Source organism: Callithrix jacchus, chromosome 19, assembly GCF_049354715.1.
Source record: "Callithrix jacchus isolate 240 chromosome 19, calJac240_pri, whole genome shotgun sequence".
In the NCBI taxonomy this organism is placed as follows: Eukaryota; Metazoa; Chordata; class Mammalia; order Primates; family Cebidae; genus Callithrix; species Callithrix jacchus.
Window position 1 is genome coordinate 21783022 of NC_133520.1, and position 19479 is coordinate 21802500.

The 19479-nt window shown below is 64.7% G+C and overlaps 10 non-coding genes across 10 annotated transcripts; all 10 read right to left on the minus strand.

Annotated features, from left to right (window-relative positions):
• Positions 1 to 328: 328 nt before the first annotated feature.
• LOC144580490 (5S ribosomal RNA) lies at positions 329 to 447 on the minus strand. Its single transcript, XR_013530052.1, has one exon. It is a non-coding gene; the product is annotated as a 5S ribosomal RNA (ribosomal RNA).
• Positions 448 to 1943: 1496 nt separating this feature from the next.
• On the minus strand, positions 1944 to 2062 carry LOC144580471 (5S ribosomal RNA). The gene has a single exon (XR_013530033.1). It is a non-coding gene; the product is annotated as a 5S ribosomal RNA (ribosomal RNA).
• A 2346-nt stretch (positions 2063 to 4408) lies between these two features.
• On the minus strand, positions 4409 to 4527 carry LOC144580491 (5S ribosomal RNA). The gene has a single exon (XR_013530053.1). It is a non-coding gene; the product is annotated as a 5S ribosomal RNA (ribosomal RNA).
• A 1496-nt stretch (positions 4528 to 6023) lies between these two features.
• On the minus strand, positions 6024 to 6142 carry LOC144580472 (5S ribosomal RNA). The gene has a single exon (XR_013530034.1). It is a non-coding gene; the product is annotated as a 5S ribosomal RNA (ribosomal RNA).
• A 2358-nt stretch (positions 6143 to 8500) lies between these two features.
• Positions 8501 to 8619, minus strand: LOC144580492 (5S ribosomal RNA). Its single transcript, XR_013530054.1, has one exon. It is a non-coding gene; the product is annotated as a 5S ribosomal RNA (ribosomal RNA).
• A 1496-nt stretch (positions 8620 to 10115) lies between these two features.
• On the minus strand, positions 10116 to 10234 carry LOC144580486 (5S ribosomal RNA). Its single transcript, XR_013530048.1, has one exon. It is a non-coding gene; the product is annotated as a 5S ribosomal RNA (ribosomal RNA).
• Positions 10235 to 12591: 2357 nt separating this feature from the next.
• LOC144580493 (5S ribosomal RNA) lies at positions 12592 to 12710 on the minus strand. The gene has a single exon (XR_013530055.1). It is a non-coding gene; the product is annotated as a 5S ribosomal RNA (ribosomal RNA).
• Positions 12711 to 14210: 1500 nt separating this feature from the next.
• LOC144580474 (5S ribosomal RNA) lies at positions 14211 to 14329 on the minus strand. The gene has a single exon (XR_013530038.1). It is a non-coding gene; the product is annotated as a 5S ribosomal RNA (ribosomal RNA).
• A 2348-nt stretch (positions 14330 to 16677) lies between these two features.
• On the minus strand, positions 16678 to 16796 carry LOC144580494 (5S ribosomal RNA). Its single transcript, XR_013530056.1, has one exon. It is a non-coding gene; the product is annotated as a 5S ribosomal RNA (ribosomal RNA).
• Positions 16797 to 18295: 1499 nt separating this feature from the next.
• On the minus strand, positions 18296 to 18414 carry LOC128930264 (5S ribosomal RNA). Its single transcript, XR_008478080.1, has one exon. It is a non-coding gene; the product is annotated as a 5S ribosomal RNA (ribosomal RNA).
• Between the last annotated feature and the right edge of the window lie 1065 nt (positions 18415 to 19479).

The window sequence follows — 19479 nt, forward strand, 5'->3', positions numbered from 1 at the left end:
GGGTGTTGCCGGCGCACAGAATCGGCTTTCCTGGTGGCTGGCGAAGGCAATGTCTTTCCCCCCGCCCCCGCCCTCCCCGGGGACAGCAGGGACCCCCGGGCCTGCGCCTATGCGGGTCGGGTCCCGGTCCTCGGTGCCCAGGCTGGAGCCGAGCTCCTGGTGCCATGCTGCTGCCTGGCCGGTGCTGCAGCGGCGGAACCCCCACGAGGAGGTGCCGGGCTGCGGCGGGGTCGCAGGCGGTGGGAAAAGGGGAGAGAGTCAGAGGGCACTTGAGAAGCACAGCAGGGCGACCGAAAAGAGGAAAGAGGCAGGGGAGCGAAAGGCCAAAAGCCTACGGCACCCGGTATTCCCAGGCGGTCTCCCTTCCAAGTACTAACCAGGCCCGACCCTGCTTTGCTTCCGAGAGCTGACGAGATCGGGCGCCTTCAGGGTGGTGTGGCCGTAGACGCCAGCGGCGGCCTCTGGCTGCCCGGAGAGGCCGGCCCAGCCACGCCCGCCCGACGCCAGCCCTCGCTGCCACCACGTGGCCGCGGGACTCGGGTCGGGGAGCAGGGAGCCGCTCGTAGGCTGCCCAGGCTGGGCCGCTCTCCGCCCTCAGGGTCCACGCCTCAGCTCCGCCCTCCACCGGGCTCCGCCTTCCTTCGGCCTCCCAGTGCCTCCCGACTTCGCTCGTCTTCGTCTCCACGACGCCCAAGCTTCTGATCCCAACACAGGGGCTGAAGGACACCCAGACGGGGGGTCCCGCCTCCCGTCCACCCCCACGAGCAACCCCACCCCTCTCACACACAAACACACACTAGCCCACTCGCGCGAGCACCCACCCAGGAACACACACATAGACACAGACATCTCGAAGGAGGGCAAGCGAGCGAGGGATGGAACGGTAGTAAAGGAGACACGCAGCGAGACGGCGATACAGAGAGAGACACATAGGACAAAGAGGATGGAGGCCCCGACAGACAGACAGACAGACAGAAAGACAGACAGACAGACAGACCCACCCACCCAGCCAGAGATGAGACACGGCGCAAGGTGGAGGGGGAAGACCAGAAAGAGAGAAGGTGAGGGAGTCAGAGGGCCCGAGCGCTAGAGCCTTGGAGAAGGAGCACTCTGCCATGGTAGACCCGGCTCCCCGGAGCAGGCCTGGTAGGGGGCGGGGAGCTTGGGCTGGCCCGGAACAGAGCGGCAGGGCCGGGGTGCGGGAGGACCACCGGAGCCCTGAGACGTGTTTCTCCGTGGCTGGGTTGGTTGCTTTGAGGGTGCGTTTCGTAGGGTCCTTCCTTCGTTGGCTCCTCCCCGTCCTCTTGGTGCTGCGCCCCCACCCCAGATGTGTAGAGCGCACCAGTCCGTCTGGCGGGAGGCGTGGCGCCCAGCGTGCCCGGGGGGGAGGGGCCCGGCGCCTGGATCTCTCTGGTGTGCTCGGGACTGGAGTTCAGGCGAAGTGGGTGGCCACGAGAATCCAAGCGCACGGGGACGATTTCCCTGGCGGCTGGCCGAAGCCATGTCCTTCTCGCGGAACAAGACAGCCAGGCGTCCTGGAGCGGACGGAGGTCTCGGCTGACGTCTGTGGAACCCGCTGCCCACTGCCCGCCCCTTGGCCGGGCTTGGACGCTTGGGGCGGCGCCGGATGAGTGAATCGAACTGCCTGGGCGTCCCGGGAGAAAGCAAGGCCCCGACAGGGCGGGGAAGCGGCGCCTGCCTGCGGATTCGGAAGTGGGGTCCGGGTCCCGTCCCTCCCGGCCCCGGCGGAAGAGGCGGTATGCTGCTGGCCGGGGTGCTGCCGTGGCGGATCCAGCCACTGCCCCCCTGCCCCCCGCGGAGGTCCCAGGCTGCGGCGGGGTCGCGGACGGGCGCAAAAGGGGGAGTAGTGTCGGGGGCCGCTGGAGAAGCACAGCGACAACAGAGGGACAAAAGAAGGCAGGGAGCCGTCGGAAGAGCCAAAAAGCCTACAGCACCCGGTATTCCCAGGCGGTCTCCCATCCAAGTACTAACCAGGCCCGACCCTGCTTAGCTTCCGAGATCAGACGAGATCGGGCGCGTTCAGGGTGGTATGGCCGTAGACGCTGGCGGTGGCCTGTGCCTGCCCCAAAAGGCGGCCCGCAGCCACGCCCGCCCGACTCCAGGCCTCACGGCCAGCCCGCCCGCCCGCGGCCAGCCTGGGCCTCTCTTCCACTCTATGCCCTGGCACCCCCCGGCGCCGCGCTGCGCCTTGCGTCGGCCTCTCAGAGCCTCCCGTTGTCGCTGGCGGGGACGACAGGGTATGCTCCGAGCGGTCAGGGTCCTGGGACTTCCTCCGGCCCTCCGCCTTGCAGCCGCCGCCGCCGCCGAGGGATACTTGTGGATCCGTCGCCGCCCCTCCGGCAAGGTCCCCTCTTGCCCCTTCCACTCAGAGCCGCCGCGGCTGCCCAGGAACGAAGGGCCGGCCCGGCCCCGCGGGTTCTTTTTCTCACAACGCACCCACCACGGTCCCTTGTCCGGCTCAGGGGCCGGGGAGGCGGAGCCCTTGCTGTGTCCCGCGCTGGCGCTAGAGCCGGCAGCCTGATCCCGGCAAGAGAGGGGCCGAGGCACTCGCAGAAGGAGAGCAGAGGACAGCCAAATGGAGAGACAGAAACAAACGGAGAGAGACACACAGACGACAGAGGCGGACAGACAGACACACACACAGAAAGACACGGGGTGAGGGGGGAGAGGGGGAGAGAGACAGACAGAGAGAGAGAGAGAGAGAGAGAGAGAGAGAGAGAGAGAGAGGGAGACGGAGACAGAGACCGACAGAACGAGCGCCAGCTAGAGGGGGGAGAACAGAAAGGGAGGGGCTGAGGCACCTAGAGAGCCACAGCGATAGAGCCTTGGCGTGCCAGCGCTCTGCTCTAATAGACAGGGCCTCTTGGAGCAGGCCGACGTGGGGTGGAGGCTGCTTGGGCTGGGTCAGGACCGGATGGCAGGGCCGCCCACGCGGCAGGACCGCCGGCGCCCTGACAGGTGTTTCTTCTTGGCTTGGTTGGGTGCGCTGGGAGGGGCGGGTGCGTTTGCCGGGGTCCTTCCTTTGTTGGCTCCTCCCCGACCACTTGCTGCGGTGGGCCCCGCGATCTGCAGAGAGACGGGGCCCGAGGCCTGCGTCTCTCTCGTGCCCTCGAGGCTGGTGTTTTCGCGAAGTTGGCGGCGGTGGTGTAGGGCTCATGGCCCCGCAGGGTCGTGGGGTGAGCCTTAGGCCGTGCTGAGGCGCAGGGTCCGAGAAATAGAGAGACAGGACACAGAAGTACAAGAGAAACGCAGCTGGGCTGGGGGGCCGGGGGGCCGGGGGTCGGGGGGGGGCACGCCACCTATAAGCAGAGTCGGGCGAGGTCCCGAATGTCCCGAAGCATGAGTATTTACGGTGTACAGGTTAGGGGGCAGGGCAGTGAGTGAAATCATCTTTAAAGATAGTGATAGGGTCATGAGCAATAAAACATCGCGTCCACCTCCATTAGGTCACCTAGGCCAGGAGGTGGACAGTGCACGGCGAGGGGCCCGTTCCCACGAAGGCAAGGGCCGTGCTCAGTAAGGGGTCCACCCCCATCAGGTCACCGAGGTTTGAAGGCCGGCCGTGCGCAGTGTGCAATACTTCTATCTACGGTCAAACTACTTCTAAGAAGATTTATAGGAGGATGCTTTAAGTCACAAAGCGGTGACAGAGCTGTCAGGGTTACAGGTTTCCCTTAAATCATGCTCTGCAGTGTGTCTGCTCTAAGGCATTCCTCTGATTGTACGCTGCTTATTCCTTAATTCATGCTCTGTACCGTGTCCACTCCAGGCATTCCTGCGATTAGGAACTAAGATAGGATTTTTAGCTATATATGTAGGGAAATACTCTTTAGGCACTCGTGCTCTCAACTATTATATGATTATATAGAGAGGATGATATAAAGGGATTCGTCAAGCCCTATTTCTATAAACTAATATGTGATTATATAAACGACTGTCTAGAAGGAAATCGCTGAGTAGTAACGCGATAAAGTGGGATATTCCTCAAGCCCCAACTGTGCCAGGGTTCTGCTTAGCTCTCATTCCTCGGCGCCTATATGGGGTGTTACCCAGAGATGGGGGTGTTGCCGGCGCACAGAATCGGCTTTCCTGGTGGCTGGCGAAGGCAATGTCTTTCCCCCCGCCCCCGTCCTCCCCGGGGACAGCAGGGACCCCCGGGCCTGCGCCTATGCGGGTCGGGTCCCGGCCCTCGGTGCCCAGGCTGGAGCCGAGCTCCTGGTGCCATGCTGCTGCCTGGCCGGTGCTGCAGCGGCGGAACCCCCACGAGGAGGTGCCGGGCTGCGGCGGGGTCGCAGGCGGTGGGAAAAGGGGAGAGAGTCAGAGGGCACTTGAGAAGCACAGCAGGGCGACCGAAAAGAGGAAAGAGGCAGGGGAGCGAAAGGCCAAAAGCCTACGGCACCCGGTATTCCCAGGCGGTCTCCCTTCCAAGTACTAACCAGGCCCGACCCTGCTTTGCTTCCGAGAGCTGACGAGATCGGGCGCCTTCAGGGTGGTGTGGCCGTAGACGCCAGCGGCGGCCTCTGGCTGCCCGGAGAGGCCGGCCCAGCCACGCCCGCCCGACGCCAGCCCTCGCTGCCACCACGTGGCCGCGGGACTCGGGTCGGGGAGCAGGGAGCCGCTCGTAGGCTGCCCAGGCTGGGCCGCTCTCCGCCCTCAGGGTCCACGCCTCAGCTCCGCCCTCCACCGGGCTCCGCCTTCCTTCGGCCTCCCAGTGCCTCCCGACTTCGCTCGTCTTCGTCTCCACGACGCCCAAGCTTCTGATCCCAACACAGGGGCTGAAGGACACCCAGACGGGGGGTCCCGCCTCCCGTCCACCCCCACGAGCAACCCCACCCCTCTCACACACAAACACACACTAGCCCACTCGCGCGAGCACCCACCCAGGAACACACACATAGACACAGACATCTCGAAGGAGGGCAAGCGAGCGAGGGATGGAACGGTAGTAAAGGAGACACGCAGCGAGACGGCGATACAGAGAGAGACACATAGGACAAAGAGGATGGAGGCCCCGACAGACAGACAGACAGACAGAAAGACAGACAGACAGACAGACCCACCCACCCAGCCAGAGATGAGACACGGCGCAAGGTGGAGGGGGAAGACCAGAAAGAGAGAAGGTGAGGGAGTCAGAGGGCCCGAGCGCTAGAGCCTTGGAGAAGGAGCACTCTGCCACGGTAGACCCGGCTCCCCGGAGCAGGCCTGGTAGGGGGCGGGGAGCTTGGGCTGGCCCGGAACAGAGCGGCAGGGCCGGGGTGCGGGAGGACCACCGGAGCCCTGAGACGTGTTTCTCCGTGGCTGGGTTGGTTGCTTTGAGGGTGCGTTTCGTAGGGTCCTTCCTTCGTTGGCTCCTCCCCGTCCTCTTGGTGCTGCGCCCCCACCCCAGATGTGTAGAGCGCACCAGTCCGTCTGGCGGGAGGCGTGGCGCCCAGCGTGCCCGGGGGGGAGGGGCCCGGCGCCTGGATCTCTCTGGTGTGCTCGGGACTGGAGTTCAGGCGAAGTGGGTGGCCACGAGAATCCAAGCGCACGGGGACGATTTCCCTGGCGGCTGGCCGAAGCCATGTCCTTCTCGCGGAACAAGACAGCCAGGCGTCCTGGAGCGGACGGAGGTCTCGGCTGACGTCTGTGGAACCCGCTGCCCACTGCCCGCCCCTTGGCCGGGCTTGGACGCTTGGGGCGGCGCCGGATGAGTGAATCGAACTGCCTGGGCGTCCCGGGAGAAAGCAAGGCCCCGACAGGGCGGGGAAGCGGCGCCTGCCTGCGGATTCGGAAGTGGGGTCCGGGTCCCGTCCCTCCCGGCCCCGGCGGAAGAGGCGGTATGCTGCTGGCCGGGGTGCTGCCGTGGCGGATCCAGCCACTGCCCCCCTGCCCCCCGCGGAGGTCCCAGGCTGCGGCGGGGTCGCGGACGGGCGCAAAAGGGGGAGTAGTGTCGGGGGCCGCTGGAGAAGCACAGCGACAACAGAGGGACAAAAGAAGGCAGGGAGCCGTCGGAAGAGCCAAAAAGCCTACAGCACCCGGTATTCCCAGGCGGTCTCCCATCCAAGTACTAACCAGGCCCGACCCTGCTTAGCTTCCGAGATCAGACGAGATCGGGCGCGTTCAGGGTGGTATGGCCGTAGACGCTGGCGGTGGCCTGTGCCTGCCCCAAAAGGCGGCCCGCAGCCACGCCCGCCCGACTCCAGGCCTCACGGCCAGCCCGCCCGCCCGCCCGCGGCCAGCCTGGGCCGCTCTTCCACTCTATGCCCTGGCACCCCCCGGCGCCGCGCTGCGCCTTGCGTCGGCCTCTCAGAGCCTCCCGTTGTCGCTGGCGGGGACGACAGGGTATGCTCCGAGCGGTCAGGGTCCTGGGACTTCCTCCGGCCCTCCGCCTTGCAGCCGCCGCCGCCGCCGAGGGATACTTGTGGATCCGTCGCCGCCCCTCCGGCAAGGTCCCCTCTTGCCCCTTCCACTCAGAGCCGCCGCGGCTGCCCAGGAACGAAGGGCCGGCCCGGCCCCGCGGGTTCTTTTTCTCACAACGCACCCACCACGGTCCCTTGTCCGGCTCAGGGGCCGGGGAGGCGGAGCCCTTGCTGTGTCCCGCGCTGGCGCTAGAGCCGGCAGCCTGATCCCGGCAAGAGAGGGGCCGAGGCACTCGCAGAAGGAGAGCAGAGGACAGCCAAATGGAGAGACAGAAACAAACGGAGAGAGACACACAGACGACAGAGGCGGACAGACAGACACACACACAGAAAGACACGGGGTGAGGGGGGAGAGGGGGAGAGAGACAGACAGACAGACAGACAGAGGGAGAGAGAGAGAGAGAGAGAGAGACGGAGACGGAGACGGAGACAGAGACCGACAGAACGAGCGCCAGCTAGAGGGGGGAGAACAGAAAGGGAGGGGCTGAGGCAGCTAGAGAGCCACAGCGATAGAGCCTTGGCGTGCCAGCGCTCTGCTCTAATAGACAGGGCCTCTTGGAGCAGGCCGACGTGGGGTGGAGGCTGCTTGGGCTGGGTCAGGACCGGATGGCAGGGCCGCCCACGCGGCAGGACCGCCGGCGCCCTGACAGGTGTTTCTTCTTGGCTTGGTTGGGTGCGCTGGGAGGGGCGGGTGCGTTTGCCGGGGTCCTTCCTTTGTTGGCTCCTCCCCGACCACTTGCTGCGGTGGGCCCCGCGATCTGCAGAGAGACGGGGCCCGAGGCCTGCGTCTCTCTCGTGCCCTCGAGGCTGGTGTTTTCGCGAAGTTGGCGGCGGTGGTGTAGGGCTCATGGCCCCGCAGGGTCGTGGGGTGAGCCTTAGGCCGTGCTGAGGCGCAGGGTCCGAGAAATAGAGAGACAGGACACAGAAGTACAAGAGAAACGCAGCTGGGCTGGGGGGCCGGGGGGCCGGGGGTCGGGGGGGGGGGCACGCCACCTATAAGCAGAGTCGGGCGAGGTCCCGAATGTCCCGAAGCATGAGTATTTACGGTGTACAGGTTAGGGGGCAGGGCAGTGAGTGAAATCATCTTTAAAGATAGTGATAGGGTCATGAGCAATAAAACATCGCGTCCACCTCCATTAGGTCACCTAGGCCAGGAGGTGGACAGTGCACGGCGAGGGGCCCGTTCCCACGAAGGCAAGGGCCGTGCTCAGTAAGGGGTCCACCCCCATCAGGTCACCGAGGTTTGAAGGCCGGCCGTGCGCAGTGTGCAATACTTCTATCTACGGTCAAACTACTTCTAAGAAGATTTATAGGAGGATGCTTTAAGTCACAAAGCGGTGACAGAGCTGTCAGGGTTACAGGTTTCCCTTAAATCATGCTCTGCAGTGTGTCTGCTCTAAGGCATTCCTCTGATTGTACGCTGCTTATTCCTTAATTCATGCTCTGTACCGTGTCCACTCCAGGCATTCCTGCGATTAGGAACTAAGATAGGATTTTTAGCTATATATGTAGGGAAATACTCTTTAGGCACTCGTGCTCTCAACTATTATATGATTATATAGAGAGGATGATATAAAGGGATTCGTCAAGCCCTATTTCTATAAACTAATATGTGATTATATAAACGACTGTCTAGAAGGAAATCGCTGAGTAGTAACGCGATAAAGTGGGATATTCCTCAAGCCCCAACTGTGCCAGGGTTCTGCTTAGCTCTCATTCCTCGGCGCCTATATGGGGTGTTACCCAGAGATGGGGGTGTTTCCGGCGCACAGAATCGGCTTTCCTGGTGGCTGGCGAAGGCAATGTCTTTCCCCCCGCCCCCGCCCTCCCCGGGGACAGCAGGGACCCCCGGGCCTGCGCCTATGCGGGTCGGGTCCCGGCCCTCGGTGCCCAGGCTGGAGCCGAGCTCCTGGTGCCATGCTGCTGCCTGGCCGGTGCTGCAGCGGCGGAACCCCCACGAGGAGGTGCCGGGCTGCGGCGGGGTCGCAGGCGGTGGGAAAAGGGGAGAGAGTCAGAGGGCACTTGAGAAGCACAGCAGGGCGACCGAAAAGAGGAAAGAGGCAGGGGAGCGAAAGGCCAAAAGCCTACGGCACCCGGTATTCCCAGGCGGTCTCCCTTCCAAGTACTAACCAGGCCCGACCCTGCTTTGCTTCCGAGAGCTGACGAGATCGGGCGCCTTCAGGGTGGTGTGGCCGTAGACGCCAGCGGCGGCCTCTGGCTGCCCGGAGAGGCCGGCCCAGCCACGCCCGCCCGACGCCAGCCCTCGCTGCCACCACGTGGCCGCGGGACTCGGGTCGGGGAGCAGGGAGCCGCTCGTAGGCTGCCCAGGCTGGGCCGCTCTCCGCCCTCAGGGTCCACGCCTCAGCTCCGCCCTCCACCGGGCTCCGCCTTCCTTCGGCCTCCCAGTGCCTCCCGACTTCGCTCGTCTTCGTCTCCACGACGCCCAAGCTTCTGATCCCAACACAGGGGCTGAAGGACACCCAGACGGGGGGTCCCGCCTCCCGTCCACCCCCACGAGCAACCCCACCCCTCTCACACACAAACACACACTAGCCCACTCGCGCGAGCACCCACCCAGGAACACACACATAGACACAGACATCTCGAAGGAGGGCAAGCGAGCGAGGGATGGAACGGTAGTAAAGGAGACACGCAGCGAGACGGCGATACAGAGAGAGACACATAGGACAAAGAGGATGGAGGCCCCGACAGACAGACAGACAGACAGAAAGACAGACAGACAGACAGACCCACCCACCCAGCCAGAGATGAGACACGGCGCAAGGTGGAGGGGGAAGACCAGAAAGAGAGAAGGTGAGGGAGTCAGAGGGCCCGAGCGCTAGAGCCTTGGAGAAGGAGCACTCTGCCACGGTAGACCCGGCTCCCCCTAGCAGGCCTGGTAGGGGGCGGGGAGCTTGGGCTGGCCCGGAACAGAGCGGCAGGGCCGGGGTGCGGGAGGACCACCGGAGCCCTGAGACGTGTTTCTCCGTGGCTGGGTTGGTTGCTTTGAGGGTGCGTTTCGTAGGGTCCTTCCTTCGTTGGCTCCTCCCCGTCCTCTTGGTGCTGCGCCCCCACCCCAGATGTGTAGAGCGCACCAGTCCGTCTGGCGGGAGGCGTGGCGCCCAGCGTGCCCGGGGGGGAGGGGCCCGGCGCCTGGATCTCTCTGGTGTGCTCGGGACTGGAGTTCAGGCGAAGTGGGTGGCCACGAGAATCCAAGCGCACGGGGACGATTTCCCTGGCGGCTGGCCGAAGCCATGTCCTTCTCGCGGAACAAGACAGCCAGGCGTCCTGGAGCGGACGGAGGTCTCGGCTGACGTCTGTGGAACCCGCTGCCCACTGCCCGCCCCTTGGCCGGGCTTGGACGCTTGGGGCGGCGCCGGATGAGTGAATCGAACTGCCTGGGCGTCCCGGGAGAAAGCAAGGCCCCGACAGGGCGGGGAAGCGGCGCCTGCCTGCGGATTCGGAAGTGGGGTCCGGGTCCCGTCCCTCCCGGCCCCGGCGGAAGAGGCGGTATGCTGCTGGCCGGGGTGCTGCCGTGGCGGATCCAGCCACTGCCCCCCTGCCCCCCGCGGAGGTCCCAGGCTGCGGCGGGGTCGCGGACGGGCGCAAAAGGGGGAGTAGTGTCGGGGGCCGCTGGAGAAGCACAGCGACAACAGAGGGACAAAAGAAGGCAGGGAGCCGTCGGAAGAGCCAAAAAGCCTACAGCACCCGGTATTCCCAGGCGGTCTCCCATCCAAGTATTAACCAGGCCCGACCCTGCTTAGCTTCCGAGATCAGACGAGATCGGGCGCGTTCAGGGTGGTATGGCCGTAGACGCTGGCGGTGGCCTGTGCCTGCCCCAAAAGGCGGCCCGCAGCCACGCCCGCCCGACTCCAGGCCTCACGGCCAGCCCGCCCGCCCGCCCGCGGCCAGCCTGGGCCGCTCTTCCACTCTATGCCCTGGCACCCCCCGGCGCCGCGCTGCGCCTTGCGTCGGCCTCTCAGAGCCTCCCGTTGTCGCTGGCGGGGACGACAGGGTATGCTCCGAGCGGTCAGGGTCCTGGGACTTCCTCCGGCCCTCCGCCTTGCAGCCGCCGCCGCCGCCGAGGGATACTTGTGGATCCGTCGCCGCCCCTCCGGCAAGGTCCCCTCTTGCCCCTTCCACTCAGAGCCGCCGCGGCTGCCCAGGAACGAAGGGCCGGCCCGGCCCCGCGGGTTCTTTTTCTCACAACGCACCCACCACGGTCCCTTGTCCGGCTCAGGGGCCGGGGAGGCGGAGCCCTTGCTGTGTCCCGCGCTGGCGCTAGAGCCGGCAGCCTGATCCCGGCAAGAGAGGGGCCGAGGCACTCGCAGAAGGAGAGCAGAGGACAGCCAAATGGAGAGACAGAAACAAACGGAGAGAGACACACAGACGACAGAGGCGGACAGACAGACACACACACAGAAAGACACGGGGTGAGGGGGGAGAGGGGGAGAGAGACAGACAGACAGACAGACAGAGGGAGAGAGAGAGAGAGAGAGAGAGACGGAGACGGAGACGGAGACAGAGACCGACAGAACGAGCGCCAGCTAGAGGGGGGAGAACAGAAAGGGAGGGGCTGAGGCACCTAGAGAGCCACAGCGATAGAGCCTTGGCGTGCCAGCGCTCTGCTCTAATAGACAGGGCCTCTTGGAGCAGGCCGACGTGGGGTGGAGGCTGCTTGGGCTGGGTCAGGACCGGATGGCAGGGCCGCCCACGCGGCAGGACCGCCGGCGCCCTGACAGGTGTTTCTTCTTGGCTTGGTTGGGTGCGCTGGGAGGGGCGGGTGCGTTTGCCGGGGTCCTTCCTTTGTTGGCTCCTCCCCGACCACTTGCTGCGGTGGGCCCCGCGATCTGCAGAGAGACGGGGCCCGAGGCCTGCGTCTCTCTCGTGCCCTCGAGGCTGGTGTTTTCGCGAAGTTGGCGGCGGTGGTGTAGGGCTCATGGCCCCGCAGGGTCGTGGGGTGAGCCTTAGGCTGTGCTGAGGCGCAGGGTCCGAGAAATAGAGAGACAGGACACAGAAGTACAAGAGAAACGCAGCTGGGCTGGGGGGCCGGGGGGCCGGGGGTCGGGGGGGGGGGCACGCCACCTATAAGCAGAGTCGGGCGAGGTCCCGAATGTCCCGAAGCATGAGTATTTACGGTGTACAGGTTAGGGGGCAGGGCAGTGAGTGAAATCATCTTTAAAGATAGTGATAGGGTCATGAGCAATAAAACATCGCGTCCACCTCCATTAGGTCACCTAGGCCAGGAGGTGGACAGTGCACGGCGAGGGGCCCGTTCCCACGAAGGCAAGGGCCGTGCTCAGTAAGGGGTCCACCCCCATCAGGTCACCGAGGTTTGAAGGCCGGCCGTGCGCAGTGTGCAATACTTCTATCTACGGTCAAACTACTTCTAAGAAGATTTATAGGAGGATGCTTTAAGTCACAAAGCGGTGACAGAGCTGTCAGGGTTACAGGTTTCCCTTAAATCATGCTCTGCAGTGTGTCTGCTCTAAGGCATTCCTCTGATTGTACGCTGCTTATTCCTTAATTCATGCTCTGTACCGTGTCCACTCCAGGCATTCCTGCGATTAGGAACTAAGATAGGATTTTTAGCTATATATGTAGGGAAATACTCTTTAGGCACTCGTGCTCTCAACTATTATATGATTATATAGAGAGGATGATATAAAGGGATTCGTCAAGCCCTATTTCTATAAACTAATATGTGATTATATAAACGACTGTCTAGAAGGAAATCGCTGAGTAGTAACGCGATAAAGTGGGATATTCCTCAAGCCCCAACTGTGCCAGGGTTCTGCTTAGCTCTCATTCCTCGGCGCCTATATGGGGTGTTACCCAGAGATGGGGGTGTTGCCGGCGCACAGAATCGGCTTTCCTGGTGGCTGGCGAAGGCAATGTCTTTCCCCCGCCCCCGCCCTCCCCGGGGACAGCAGGGACCCCCGGGCCTGCGCCTATGCGGGTCGGGTCCCGGCCCTCGGTGCCCAGGCTGGAGCCGAGCTCCTGGTGCCATGCTGCTGCCTGGCCGGTGCTGCAGCGGCGGAACCCCCACGAGGAGGTGCCGGGCTGCGGCGGGGTCGCAGGCGGTGGGAAAAGGGGAGAGAGTCAGAGGGCACTTGAGAAGCACAGCAGGGCGACCGAAAAGAGGAAAGAGGCAGGGGAGCGAAAGGCCAAAAGCCTACGGCACCCGGTATTCCCAGGCGGTCTCCCTTCCAAGTACTAACCAGGCCCGACCCTGCTTTGCTTCCGAGAGCTGACGAGATCGGGCGCCTTCAGGGTGGTGTGGCCGTAGACGCCAGCGGCGGCCTCTGGCTGCCCGGAGAGGCCGGCCCAGCCACGCCCGCCCGACGCCAGCCCTCGCTGCCACCACGTGGCCGCGGGACTCGGGTCGGGGAGCAGGGAGCCGCTCGTAGGCTGCCCAGGCTGGGCCGCTCTCCGCCCTCAGGGTCCACGCCTCAGCTCCGCCCTCCACCGGGCTCCGCCTTCCTTCGGCCTCCCAGTGCCTCCCGACTTCGCTCGTCTTCGTCTCCACGACGCCCAAGCTTCTGATCCCAACACAGGGGCTGAAGGACACCCAGACGGGGGGTCCCGCCTCCCGTCCACCCCCACGAGCAACCCCACCCCTCTCACACACAAACACACACTAGCCCACTCGCGCGAGCACCCACCCAGGAACACACACATAGACACAGACATCTCGAAGGAGGGCAAGCGAGCGAGGGATGGAACGGTAGTAAAGGAGACACGCAGCGAGACGGCGATACAGAGAGAGACACATAGGACAAAGAGGATGGAGGCCCCGACAGACAGACAGACAGACAGACAGAAAGACAGACAGACAGACAGACCCACCCACCCAGCCAGAGATGAGACACGGCGCAAGGTGGAGGGGGAAGACCAGAAAGAGAGAAGGTGAGGGAGTCAGAGGGCCCGAGCGCTAGAGCCTTGGAGAAGGAGCACTCTGCCACGGTAGACCCGGCTCCCCGGAGCAGGCCTGGTAGGGGGCGGGGAGCTTGGGCTGGCCCGGAACAGAGCGGCAGGGCCGGGGTGCGGGAGGACCACCGGAGCCCTGAGACGTGTTTCTCCGTGGCTGGGTTGGTTGCTTTGAGGGTGCGTTTCGTAGGGTCCTTCCTTCGTTGGCTCCTCCCCGTCCTCTTGGTGCTGCGCCCCCACCCCAGATGTGTAGAGCGCACCAGTCCGTCTGGCGGGAGGCGTGGCGCCCAGCGTGCCCGGGGGGGAGGGGCCCGGCGCCTGGATCTCTCTGGTGTGCTCGGGACTGGAGTTCAGGCGAAGTGGGTGGCCACGAGAATCCAAGCGCACGGGGACGATTTCCCTGGCGGCTGGCCGAAGCCATGTCCTTCTCGCGGAACAAGACAGCCAGGCGTCCTGGAGCGGACGGAGGTCTCGGCTGACGTCTGTGGAACCCGCTGCCCACTGCCCGCCCCTTGGCCGGGCTTGGACGCTTGGGGCGGCGCCGGATGAGTGAATCGAACTGCCTGGGCGTCCCGGGAGAAAGCAAGGCCCCGACAGGGCGGGGAAGCGGCGCCTGCCTGCGGATTCGGAAGTGGGGTCCGGGTCCCGTCCCTCCCGGCCCCGGCGGAAGAGGCGGTATGCTGCTGGCCGGGGTGCTGCCGTGGCGGATCCAGCCACTGCCCCCCTGCCCCCCGCGGAGGTCCCAGGCTGCGGCGGGGTCGCGGACGGGCGCAAAAGGGGGAGTAGTGTCGGGGGCCGCTGGAGAAGCACAGCGACAACAGAGGGACAAAAGAAGGCAGGGAGCCGTCGGAAGAGCCAAAAAGCCTACAGCACCCGGTATTCCCAGGCGGTCTCCCATCCAAGTACTAACCAGGCCCGACCCTGCTTAGCTTCCGAGATCAGACGAGATCGGGCGCGTTCAGGGTGGTATGGCCGTAGACGCTGGCGGTGGCCTGTGCCTGCCCCAAAAGGCGGCCCGCAGCCACGCCCGCCCGACTCCAGGCCTCACGGCCAGCCCGCCCGCCCGCCCGCGGCCAGCCTGGGCCGCTCTTCCACTCTATGCCCTGGCACCCCCCGGCGCCGCGCTGCGCCTTGCGTCGGCCTCTCAGAGCCTCCCGTTGTCGCTGGCGGGGACGACAGGGTATGCTCCGAGCGGTCAGGGTCCTGGGACTTCCTCCGGCCCTCCGCCTTGCAGCCGCCGCCGCCGCCGAGGGATACTTGTGGATCCGTCGCCGCCCCTCCGGCAAGGTCCCCTCTTGCCCCTTCCACTCAGAGCCGCCGCGGCTGCCCAGGAACGAAGGGCCGGCCCGGCCCCGCGGGTTCTTTTTCTCACAACGCACCCACCACGGTCCCTTGTCCGGCTCAGGGGCCGGGGAGGCGGAGCCCTTGCTGTGTCCCGCGCTGGCGCTAGAGCCGGCAGCCTGATCCCGGCAAGAGAGGGGCCGAGGCACTCGCAGAAGGAGAGCAGAGGACAGCCAAATGGAGAGACAGAAACAAACGGAGAGAGACACACAGACGACAGAGGCGGACAGACAGACACACACACAGAAAGACACGGGGTGAGGGGGGAGAGGGGGAGAGAGACAGACAGAGAGAGAGAGAGAGAGAGAGAGAGAGAGAGAGAGAGAGGGAGACGGAGACAGAGACCGACAGAACGAGCGCCAGCTAGAGGGGGGAGAACAGAAAGGGAGGGGCTGAGGCACCTAGAGAGCCACAGCGATAGAGCCTTGGCGTGCCAGCGCTCTGCTCTAATAGACAGGGCCTCTTGGAGCAGGCCGACGTGGGGTGGAGGCTGCTTGGGCTGGGTCAGGACCGGATGGCAGGGCCGCCCACGCGGCAGGACCGCCGGCGCCCTGACAGGTGTTTCTTCTTGGCTTGGTTGGGTGCGCTGGGAGGGGCGGGTGCGTTTGCCGGGGTCCTTCCTTTGTTGGCTCCTCCCCGACCACTTGCTGCGGTGGGCCCCGCGATCTGCAGAGAGACGGGGCCCGAGGCCTGCGTCTCTCTCGTGCCCTCGAGGCTGGTGTTTTCGCGAAGTTGGCGGCGGTGGTGTAGGGCTCATGGCCCCGCAGGGTCGTGGGGTGAGCCTTAGGCCGTGCTGAGGCGCAGGGTCCGAGAAATAGAGAGACAGGACACAGAAGTACAAGAGAAACGCAGCTGGGCTGGGGGGCCGGGGGGCCGGGGGTCGGGGGGGGGCACGCCACCTATAAGCAGAGTCGGGCGAGGTCCCGAATGTCCCGAAGCATGAGTATTTACGGTGTACAGGTTAGGGGGCAGGGCAGTGAGTGAAATCATCTTTAAAGATAGTGATAGGGTCATGAGCAATAAAACATCGCGTCCACCTCCATTAGGTCACCTAGGCCAGGAGGTGGACAGTGCACGGCGAGGGGCCCGTTCCCACGAAGGCAAGGGCCGTGCTCAGTAAGGGGTCCACCCCCATCAGGTCACCGAGGTTTGAAGGCCGGCCGTGCGCAGTGTGCAATACTTCTATCTACGGTCAAACTACTTCTAAGAAGATTTATAGGAGGATGCTTTAAGTCACAAAGCGGTGACAGAGCTGTCAGGGTTACAGGTTTCCCTTAAATCATGCTCTGCAGTGTGTCTGCTCTAAGGCATTCCTCTGATTGTACGCTGCTTATTCCTTAATTCATGCTCTGTACCGTGTCCACTCCAGGCATTCCTGCGATTAGGAACTAAGATAGGATTTTTAGCTATATATGTAGGGAAATACTCTTTAGGCACTCGTGCTCTCAACTATTATATGATTATATAGAGAGGATGATATAAAGGGATTCGTCAAGCCCTATTTCTATAAACTAATATGTGATTATATAAACGACTGTCTAGAAGGAAATCGCTGAGTAGTAACGCGATAAAGTGGGATATTCCTCAAGCCCCAACTGTGCCAGGGTTCTGCTTAGCTCTCATTCCTCGGCGCCTATATGGGGTGTTACCCAGAGATGGGGGTGTTGCCGGCGCACAGAATCGGCTTTCCTGGTGGCTGGCGAAGGCAATGTCTTTCCCCCCGCCCCCGCCCTCCCCGGGGACAGCAGGGACCCCCGGGCCTGCGCCTATGCGGGTCGGGTCCCGGCCCTCGGTGCCCAGGCTGGAGCCGAGCTCCTGGTGCCATGCTGCTGCCTGGCCGGTGCTGCAGCGGCGGAACCCCCACGAGGAGGTGCCGGGCTGCGGCGGGGTCGCAGGCGGTGGGAAAAGGGGAGAGAGTCAGAGGGCACTTGAGAAGCACAGCAGGGCGACCGAAAAGAGGAAAGAGGCAGGGGAGCGAAAGGCCAAAAGCCTACGGCACCCGGTATTCCCAGGCGGTCTCCCTTCCAAGTACTAACCAGGCCCGACCCTGCTTTGCTTCCGAGAGCTGACGAGATCGGGCGCCTTCAGGGTGGTGTGGCCGTAGACGCCAGCGGCGGCCTCTGGCTGCCCGGAGAGGCCGGCCCAGCCACGCCCGCCCGACGCCAGCCCTCGCTGCCACCACGTGGCCGCGGGACTCGGGTCGGGGAGCAGGGAGCCGCTCGTAGGCTGCCCAGGCTGGGCCGCTCTCCGCCCTCAGGGTCCACGCCTCAGCTCCGCCCTCCACCGGGCTCCGCCTTCCTTCGGCCTCCCAGTGCCTCCCGACTTCGCTCGTCTTCGTCTCCACGACGCCCAAGCTTCTGATCCCAACACAGGGGCTGAAGGACACCCAGACGGGGGGTCCCGCCTCCCGTCCACCCCCACGAGCAACCCCACCCCTCTCACACACAAACACACACTAGCCCACTCGCGCGAGCACCCACCCAGGAACACACACATAGACACAGACATCTCGAAGGAGGGCAAGCGAGCGAGGGATGGAACGGTAGTAAAGGAGACACGCAGCGAGACGGCGATACAGAGAGAGACACATAGGACAAAGAGGATGGAGGCCCCGACAGACAGACAGACAGACAGACAGAAAGACAGACAGACAGACAGACCCACCCACCCAGCCAGAGATGAGACACGGCGCAAGGTGGAGGGGGAAGACCAGAAAGAGAGAAGGTGAGGGAGTCAGAGGGCCCGAGCGCTAGAGCCTTGGAGAAGGAGCACTCTGCCACGGTAGACCCGGCTCCCCGGAGCAGGCCTGGTAGGGGGCGGGGAGCTTGGGCTGGCCCGGAACAGAGCGGCAGGGCCGGGGTGCGGGAGGACCACCGGAGCCCTGAGACGTGTTTCTCCGTGGCTGGGTTGGTTGCTTTGAGGGTGCGTTTCGTAGGGTCCTTCCTTCGTTGGCTCCTCCCCGTCCTCTTGGTGCTGCGCCCCCACCCCAGATGTGTAGAGCGCACCAGTCCGTCTGGCGGGAGGCGTGGCGCCCAGCGTGCCCGGGGGGGAGGGGCCCGGCGCCTGGATCTCTCTGGTGTGCTCGGGACTGGAGTTCAGGCGAAGTGGGTGGCCACGAGAATCCAAGCGCACGGGGACGATTTCCCTGGCGGCTGGCCGAAGCCATGTCCTTCTCGCGGAACAAGACAGCCAGGCGTCCTGGAGCGGACGGAGGTCTCGGCTGACGTCTGTGGAACCCGCTGCCCACTGCCCGCCCCTTGGCCGGGCTTGGACGCTTGGGGCGGCGCCGGATGAGTGAATCGAACTGCCTGGGCGTCCCGGGAGAAAGCAAGGCCCCGACAGGGCGGGGAAGCGGCGCCTGCCTGCGGATTCGGAAGTGGGGTCCGGGTCCCGTCCCTCCCGCCCCGGCGGAAGAGGCGGTATGCTGCTGGCCGGGGTGCTGCCGTGGCGGATCCAGCCACTGCCCCCCTGCCCCCCGCGGAGGTCCCAGGCTGCGGCGGGGTCGCGGACGGGCGCAAAAGGGGGAGTAGTGTCGGGGGCCGCTGGAGAAGCACAGCGACAACAGAGGGACAAAAGAAGGCAGGGAGCCGTCGGAAGAGCCAAAAAGCCTACAGCACCCGGTATTCCCAGGCGGTCTCCCATCCAAGTACTAACCAGGCCCGACCCTGCTTAGCTTCCGAGATCAGACGAGATCGGGCGCGTTCAGGGTGGTATGGCCGTAGACGCTGGCGGTGGCCTGTGCCTGCCCCAAAAGGCGGCCCGCAGCCACGCCCGCCCGACTCCAGGCCTCACGGCCAGCCCGCCCGCCCGCGGCCAGCCTGGGCCGCTCTTCCACTCTATGCCCTGGCACCCCCCGGCGCCGCGCTGCGCCTTGCGTCGGCCTCTCAGAGCCTCCCGTTGTCGCTGGCGGGGACGACAGGGTATGCTCCGAGCGGTCAGGGTCCTGGGACTTCCTCCGGCCCTCCGCCTTGCAGCCGCCGCCGCCGCCGAGGGATACTTGTGGATCCGTCGCCGCCCCTCCGGCAAGGTCCCCTCTTGCCCCTTCCACTCAGAGCCGCCGCGGCTGCCCAGGAACGAAGGGCCGGCCCGGCCCCGCGGGTTCTTTTTCTCACAACGCACCCACCACGGTCCCTTGTCCGGCTCAGGGGCCGGGGAGGCGGAGCCCTTGCTGTGTCCCGCGCTGGCGCTAGAGCCGGCAGCCTGATCCCGGCAAGAGAGGGGCCGAGGCACTCGCAGAAGGAGAGCAGAGGACAGCCAAATGGAGAGACAGAAACAAACGGAGAGAGACACACAGACGACAGAGGCGGACAGACAGACACACACACAGAAAGACACGGGGTGAGGGGGGAGAGGGGGAGAGAGACAGACAGAGAGAGAGAGAGAGAGAGAGAGAGAGAGAGAGAGAGAGAGAGAGAGGGAGACGGAGACAGAGACCGACAGAACGAGCGCCAGCTAGAGGGGGGAGAACAGAAAGGGAGGGGCTGAGGCACCTAGAGAGCCACAGCGATAGAGCCTTGGCGTGCCAGCGCTCTGCTCTAATAGACAGGGCCTCTTGGAGCAGGCCGACGTGGGGTGGAGGCTGCTTGGGCTGGGTCAGGACCGGATGGCAGGGCCGCCCACGCGGCAGGACCGCCGGCGCCCTGACAGGTGTTTCTTCTTGGCTTGGTTGGGTGCGCTGGGAGGGGCGGGTGCGTTTGCCGGGGTCCTTCCTTTGTTGGCTCCTCCCCGACCACTTGCTGCGGTGGGCCCCGCGATCTGCAGAGAGACGGGGCCCGAGGCCTGCGTCTCT